The sequence below is a fragment of the Leiobunum rupestre genome, chromosome 2, assembly GCF_980474605.1.
Source record: "Leiobunum rupestre chromosome 2, qqLeiRupe1.1.hap1, whole genome shotgun sequence".
Classification (NCBI taxonomy): domain Eukaryota; kingdom Metazoa; phylum Arthropoda; class Arachnida; order Opiliones; family Sclerosomatidae; genus Leiobunum; species Leiobunum rupestre.
The window spans coordinates 25,476,712-25,485,238 of record NC_143385.1 but is presented as its reverse complement, the minus strand read 5'-3'; positions in this window follow the sequence as shown (position 1 = coordinate 25,485,238).

Here is an 8,527-nt window from a genome sequence, read left to right as displayed (position 1 = left end):
TTTCATTTTAATGCCAAATTACTTTGAAAATGGAACCTAAATCCAAAAATTATGATAAAAAATCAAAATAAACTTACGTAGCGAGCGAGAGAGAGAGAGAGAGATCTTCAAAAATCCTGCTACTAGACGCACAAAGAACAACAATAGAGTGACGTTTCTCAGTTCAAGGACCCCCTTATATAGGGTCGAGGGTGAGATAGTAAGCTTATCTCTTATTTTCAAAGAACTTCTTCAGTTTTAGAGAATATATTAGGGTAAGGCTAAAATTTATACTTATTTACGAAAATATTCCATTTAACTTCATTTCCGAAATGGACTCTGAAGTAGAAACATCAGCCATAAACGCCGTCCTGAAATAACCTTCTAAAATTATAGCCGTAGTGATTATTTTAATTACAATTTTCTTATTTGAGTTCATTTTGTGGTATTTTGAAAATGTTTCTACCGCAAAATTGTAAGTTTTTTCACTGTAGTTCGCAAAATGGTATTAATAGTATACTAATTTAATGTAAATTTCTATTAATTGTATTGTTTTCTAGGATATGATTGCATCAAAAGCTCTCGAGAGAAATCTACATTCTGTTTTTTCAAAATATTCAAGTGGGTTAATAATGTGACGTCAAACAATGGGATTTTTTCCAAATATTCAAGTGGGAAAAATTATGACGTCAAACAATGGGGTTTTTTCAAGTGGGTAAATTATATGACGTCAAACAATGGGAATCATTAGATGCAGTTTCGATCACGAGACAGTTTAATCTCGAGTGTCTGGAGATACAGAAAATAAAATTTGAGGGTTAGTTGTAGTTTAGATCACGTGATGAATTAATCTCAACAAGATAGGAACTGATTAATCTCCCACGCGTCATTTCTTTCCGATTATAGCGATTGGAAACAATAGGAAATTCTGGAAATTGGGGAAAAGCAAAGGGGTAAAAATCCAATCTCCAAAAATCTGTGCTAGGAAAACTAATTCTGGCTAGTGACAATTAAAGAGATTGGAAACGATAAGAAATTCTGGCTAATGGAGAGGGGGGAAAGGGGGAAGCAGAGAGAGACAATCTTGCGATTACCGTCTGGCGATTGAGATAAGATATCAGTCTGATTATCTCAATCGCCAGACGGTAATTCCCCTCTCTCAAATGGTTTGTGGCACAGCTCATCTCAATAGTTATGTTTGAAACCTTTTCTACCAGCTCAGATTATCGGCAATCGAAGTTACGGTTTTCGATTTTTCACACACTAGAATTTTTTTATTCGATTGTAACATGTAGGACAATTCAGTCAGCTGGTCCATTTGACTAATCAGGGCGAGATATGTATAACGGCCACTGGCCAACGGGGGGATACGTGGGGACAGGGGTAGGGACACCCGTGGCGGAAGTATTCGGATCACCCGTTGGGGCATTGACTGTCGTCCTCACGGCCATACACAAACTCTGCCTCCCAGACGCACGGGAGTACAGGAGTACACTCTGTTAAATAAGTCTTCGGTCGTTGGGATTTTAGCACTTATTTGTGACTATCTCAAAAACTATGAATGATAGCAAGTTGAAAACAATTTAATTTTAATATTTTGCTAATATCATTAACACCTGTCTTGATTCAGGTGTAGAATTTCCATATCCGCCGGAAACGCCAAATATCGTTTTTGACAACTTTTATAATAATGATGTTACGCCCCTGAAACCTGCCATTTTGGATTCAGAAGGGTCGATTCGTATTTAGAAAGTGCCATTGTTATCCGGCTACGTCGAACGGCTGCTAAGATATGCCCTATCGAAACTTCGAGTCTCATTCGGAAAATTCTAAAATGCCTCATTAATCAATATTATTAATCCTGCGTATAACCACAGCGTTCCAACAACACGTTAAAATAAATATATATGGTTATTGTGTTACCCGCGATGAAACGACGAAAGTGGTTTTTTCCTCAACAATAAGATATTATTTCTCGGTCGCCTCGAGCATTTTAGAATTTTCCGAATGAGACCCGAATGTTCCATAGGCCATATCTTAGCAGCCGTTTGACGTAGCCGGATAACAATGGCACTTTAGAAATATGAATCGACCATTCTGAATCCAAACATGCAGGTTTCAGGGGCGTAACATCATTATTAAAAAAGTTGTCAAAACGATATTTGGCGTTTCCGGCGGATATGGAAATGCTACACCTGAATCAAGACATAGGTATGAAAGATATTTGTAAAATATGAAAAATAAAATTGGTTTCAACTTGCTATCATTTATAGTTTTTGAGATAATCTCAAATAAGTGCCAAAATCCCAACGGCCGAAGACTTATTTAACAGAGTGTACGTTACTTCTCCCAGCCACTACAACTTAATTAATTTTATTTCACAACCATATTCACACATCTGTTAAACTTTGTCCAAAAGCTTATTCGCAAATAAAACTTTAAGACTCAACATTAAAGTTTGATTTTTTATAAATTTAAACGGTGTTTTTGGTATATTAATTTGAGACTACACTCATTCAAATTATACAAAATCACCACTATTGTTCGATTCGTACATGGCGACATCAAGAGAATCGGAAGGGAAGCGCATTTACCCTATTTTGTTGAAATACCTTTTACATTTAAAATAAAAAAACTTCTTTTAGGTTTTCTCTTCAAAATTAAATAAGGTGCTTTTAACATTTAGTTTTAAAAACCGTATCGATTGAAAACGATGGTGACATTCACGAAGCGACACCGCAGCTGGTATCTCGTCACGAGGAAGGGAACTATTGTATAAATCTATTTCTTTCCTTGGACCGATAGCAAGAGGTTGACGATGATTAATGCAAGATTGAGAGAGTAGACGAAATCCATTTTGTGACAACAGCCACTAAACCGTTTTTACGCACTATTTTTTGTGTACTTTTACCTAGTTCGTATATGCCGTAATCTTCACTACCACCAGAAGAAAATAGGGGGAAGTACGCTTCTAGTCAGCTTTGGAAAGGCGTCACTTTTCACGAATTTTCGCGCCAAAACGGTTTGGCGGGAAATCGCGGATGCATACATCGTTTAAAAAATCAATTTTTCTTAAATAGAACAATTGTAACATAATGTCCTTCTCATTCTCTGCTAATTGAGCTAAGGCGTATTTGCTTTCGTCGTTTATAGCCGAGTTGAATCAAAACAAAAGTGGAACTACTTTTTCAGTTTGGTTTATTATGCGTAAAAAGGCATTTTCGTGGGTCACACGACGACTTCTATGGCTCAAAGCTACAGATACGTACTTCCCCTATTTTCTTCTGCTACCACTGATTTTTCGTGGAATAGCTCTGAAACTGTAATAAGTTAAGACCTGGAACGATAACTCAGTATTAATTTCGGCGAATCTCGCATAAATTAATTGATTGATTATAAGTGATTTTTGACACAAAGAATATATTTCTTTAGTTTGATTTTCATAAAAATTAAATTTGTAGCTAGCTGTTATCAGCATCATATTTCGTTAAGAGTAGGATCAACAAATTGAAATTTTAAAGGAGGTATTCGTCAAATCGAAAGATCACACAAGCCTCTACACGCTATTGTGATATTTTAATTTGTTATTTATTGAATATTAAGAAACAGGCGTATTGCATCTCAACGTAGAAATCTAAACGTGCTTAAATTTCCTATGCAAATTATATTATATCGTTTGCTGACGTTTTCGAATGTAACATCTTATAGTCAAGCACAAATATTGATCTCAACATGTTGAAATAAATACAATTTTGATAGATGTGTATTACAGTGATATGCTATTACGTACCAGATTTTTAAAATAAGTAGTCTGTAAATACTGACAAGTTACTTGTTGCGGTTGCTGTCGATACTACACATATGTTATATTTTGATCATTATAGAAAAACAAGTTGTTATATGTTTTTTCTTACATTATTCTTTGTGGTATATTCCTGATTTAGTTTTAGATAAAGTAGCCTTAACCCATAGCTTTCTCGCCAAATATTTATAAGAATAAAAAATCATTATTTCTTCTAAAGCTAAAATATATGGAATTTTCAAGCTACCACTAAATTTTGCTCAATTTAACCCAAATTTCCCAAGAAGTTTGTTTATGTACATTGCAATTAATTTAGAGGGTCAGATTTCAATATTTAAGAAATAAATAAAATAAGCACCACCCTAATGGAACAGTCATATCTGACAGAGGGCGTCGAGAACGATTTATTTAAAGTCAATTCAGTATTACCCAGATGGAGGAGGATCTATCCCATTCTTGCAGTGCTCAGCCATTTTATTCTTGCTAAACAGTCTTTGTATATAGGCATATTTCCTACGACGAATATATGAAGGCAGAAGCTGTAGGCTGGCACGTCGTTTAGTGTTTGGCCAAAGAGCGCTGGCTCCATTAACCATACCCAAAAATTAGTCAACTGACTCCAAGCCGCATGCGGAACGCCCTGTCATTATGTTATTTAGAGTAGTTGCCAAAAATTGATCCAACTCGTCACCACCTAAAAATTCCTTAAAATAGGTGACGAAAAGGTCCCTTTTATTTTCCCATAGCTTCATAATATTCTGAGTTGACATCTCGAGATCGATATCCTGATTAATAACAGGATTCACGTTAAACGGAGCCTCCATTAATTCATCATCAGAGAATCATTTTTGAGGCCAAGACTCAAGAGGCTAGTATCACCCTGGGATTTACGTTTCCGGAATATTATAACGTTATCCTTTAATCCTTTAGTTTACGTCTGAACTCAATGGATTCAATAGTCTTCTGATGTAAGAATTCACGGAGATAGACAATCATATGCTTGATATTAGCTGGAGCATTGATCTCATTTTAAGCCAGGTCAGTGAGCTCCGTATCCGACCAATAACATCGAAGGTCAAGGACTTCATTGTCCTTGAAGAAATATCAGGGTGTTTGGATCGGTATCATGTCCGTACGCCGTTGGGGTTTATGACAATGGCTTTTGTGACGACTCGTTAACGCCGATGCGTCTTGGCCGTTGGTCATTGCGCCGATGGGTATTTACGGCGATTAGTGATAACGGCGACGGTTTTGGTGCTGATACTTGTATGCCGAAGGGTACCTTCGTCCGCGGTCTTTTGACCGAGGGGTGTTTTGGCTGACGGGTTTCTGCTTTCGGTTGTTTTTATTTATAAATATTATAAGGAATGAACTGCCTGGGTCTAAAGAATATAACGCGTTTCGTGTTTGGTGTAGATCGTTAAAATTGAAAAATGGGATAAGAATTTCGTGAGGCGTTTCTGCTTTTTGTAGTTTTCTTTAGCGATAATAAAATTAAACGAATATTTTGGTGATTTAATGTTTTTGGGGCCATGTCGCTAGTGTTTCTTCACTGTTTGATAAAAACAATTATTTTTGGTTTTTTGGTATTTTTTCCGATATTGAAAAAATCGCGTTTCATTCATTGTTCCTGCTTTAGAGTTATCGCTATTGTTCCTTATGATTTATCTGCATGGCAATTTATCGCCAAAGAATATTCTAGGCTTAAATTTCCCTCGGTGGTTTGACCGTCGGCTTAGAATACCATTGGCTAAGTAAATATTTACCGAAGCTTGGGCCCTCGGCAGATTTTGGTTGGGGCCTATGGTTATATATTTTTATTCTTGTAACCAAAAACGCCTTATGTTGGTAGGGGCCCATAGGCCAGTGCCTAGTTGGCCCAGTCTCATTTCAGGGACGGGCTAAACTGCCATCGGCGGAGGTGCGTTGGCGTTTATGTAGGTTGGCGTAGTTGCGCATGGGCCTAAAATCTTTCGGCGTCGGCACGCATCAGCGTATTTATCTACGGCGTAGATCTCCGTCGGCATAGGTTCAGTGATCTAAATGTGTCCGCGCTGCTGTTTTAATGGCGTTATTGTTCGTCGGCAGTGGGTTTGTCGGCGTATATATTGTAACCGTTTGGATCGCATATGGATGGACATACCTCTGGTCATTGCAATTACTTTGTCTCGATCCTACTGGGGACGATTGACGGTGTGCAACAGTTATTCTACTTCAATTTTGGCAGTAATTAATAGTTCGTGATTTTAGAAAATGAAAATAATGCCAAACGATGCTACTAATACTCTCGTGTTTTTTTACCTCAAATAGGGCAGAAGTAATTTTAATTATCTTCCGAAATAACATATTTATGAGTATCCTTTTTCCAAGAGGTGGGATCCAGAAATATTTTAGAGTATCTACGGCAGGCAATACCGGTGAAATTTTTAATTGGGTTGATAAAAGCCGGTTATAATTCTGCGTTCTTCTAGCGTTTAGGACGTCATCTCTCCTACGTTAAAGTTATTTATCTTCGAGCCGCTTTAATATTTCCTCCGCATAACATTGTGGATGTTATCAAATCCACCACCAGTACCAATAAAACGGTTATAAGAATCTTGAGGAGGCGGATTATTTAAATGGTTGATATCACCAGGAGCCGAAAAGTCGTCAACCGCAATGGCCAGCACTGTTTCAGCGGTAACCCTGTTATCCACTTGAGTTTCAGGTTCCTGGATACGTTCCTCAGTAGTTCTATTACGATTTTCTACTATGGCAAGTAACTCCAATGTATCATAAAGGTTAGTGGCACCATTCAGATCTTCATTATTACTATTAAGGGCTTTACAATTAGATCTCTTTGAGAACTCTTCGGACGATGGTTTCGGTGTTAATATCTTTTTCACTCATACTGGAGAGATATATCCAGAGTTTGATCCTGAATTTTCAATTAATTCTTGATAGGAATGAGTCATCATGGTCGTAGATTCACTTGAATGACTGATTTATTTATTGCGCCAAATTGGGTCCATTTTACAACAGAGAGGAGCTATGCTAACAGAGGCGTAGGAGGGTGGGGCCAAGCCCTTCATGCCACGTGAGTCAACAGCTACCTACACTGAATAATAAGTGTCGTAAATTGATCGAATAAAAGAGCCAAGGTGCGCTGTTTTGGTATTCCAAGTTTTATAAGGTAACCGAAATCTCTGCCATCCCCTTCTTTATCCCACTTTTGGGGGTAAAAATGACGTTATCAATTCCAACCTTTGTTGTAATTATCCGATTTTATATTTAACTTGTAAGTCATGTTATTTTCATAAAGAAATTTAGTTTATAGCTAAATCTATTTTATGCTAAGGTTGTGTGCCACCATTTGATACCAGTCATAGTTCTAATTAAACTAAAAATTAATATTTTATTCAATTATCTGATCATTAACTGAATTATTCTTACCAAAGCATTAACATTAAATATGGAATCATACATTAAGGGGGAAGACTACAGTGGCCATTGTCTGCTTTCGCGCTATTTCAAGCTGAACTCTTTTAATTTTGTATTTTACTTATAAAATTAATATTTAAGTGTAGAACAGCCTCTTGTTTAGTGACTAAAATAATAATCTAAAAGTAATTAAGTTATTACGTTTTAATTCGGACCCCTGGAGCTAAACAAGTTGGGCAAACGCCCAAACTACCCTTTAGTTTGAACCTTCTATCTCCTTAACTATTAATATTGGAATGATCAAAATTATTTTAAGCACTAGAGAGAGGTGCAGCCTAATAAGAAAAATATAATTAAATTATGTAATTGTTGAAACAGAAACGTTCAGCTTGAACCAAAAAGAGGCTTTTACTGTATTCTTCCTCCTTAAGAGGATTTAATGAGTTGCCTAACCAATTTTGTACTTGCCTTAGGTTATTATTCCGGAGTAAGTGACTTTTTCGGAAAACAAAGGGATCCTTATCTTATAAATCTTTTCATTCGAATGAACGTGGTATAGTTCTACCGTGGCTTTTCTCCAGCTTCAATGACATCGATGTGATTAAAATTTGGAGTTTATTTTAGTTTTTGCTAGAAATCTTGTTTTCTGAAATCACCGTATTTTTTCCAAAATTATCTAAAATTAACAATTCTCTTGTTTGAGGTCAAACTGTATCTTGACCGTAAAAATATGGATAAATCACTTTAAACAAGAAAAAGAACAATCTTTTGGTTGTTAAACCATGACAGACTACTTTGGGTGAGAGACCGGTGCTCAACAGTTTGTAACCCGTTCGCGTAATCTTCGACCTTAACAACCGTACATATACATGTAGTTGATTCAAAATCACGATTTATGTGGCTTAATCGCTGCCTCATGTTTTGGCGTAAAACAAAGTCAATTAACGGAACCTAGGATATTTAGTGTATTTTATATCTAACACCTCAATAACTATATTTTTACGTTTCCAGGATTTTGATTGTTTGCGAGAACGCTCTCGGTGCAGACTTTTTACTCAAGATGAACTAAATCAATGAAGTGATGAAATGGAAGGTGCCGCCCAAAGAAACCACCAATGTGGCGTTCAATGACGTCAAACTTCTTTTAATAACACTTATTTTATCGCATTTCCTGGCTTCTTTAGATTTGTTCCTCGAATGCGTTTCGAAATTAGTTGGGAACTAACTATCTTAACTTAATATTAATCTAACCATGGATTAAACACTAAAGGATGTTCCACGAGCTAAAAATAGCAAAAATACTCTGTAACCTTGCCACACATACCG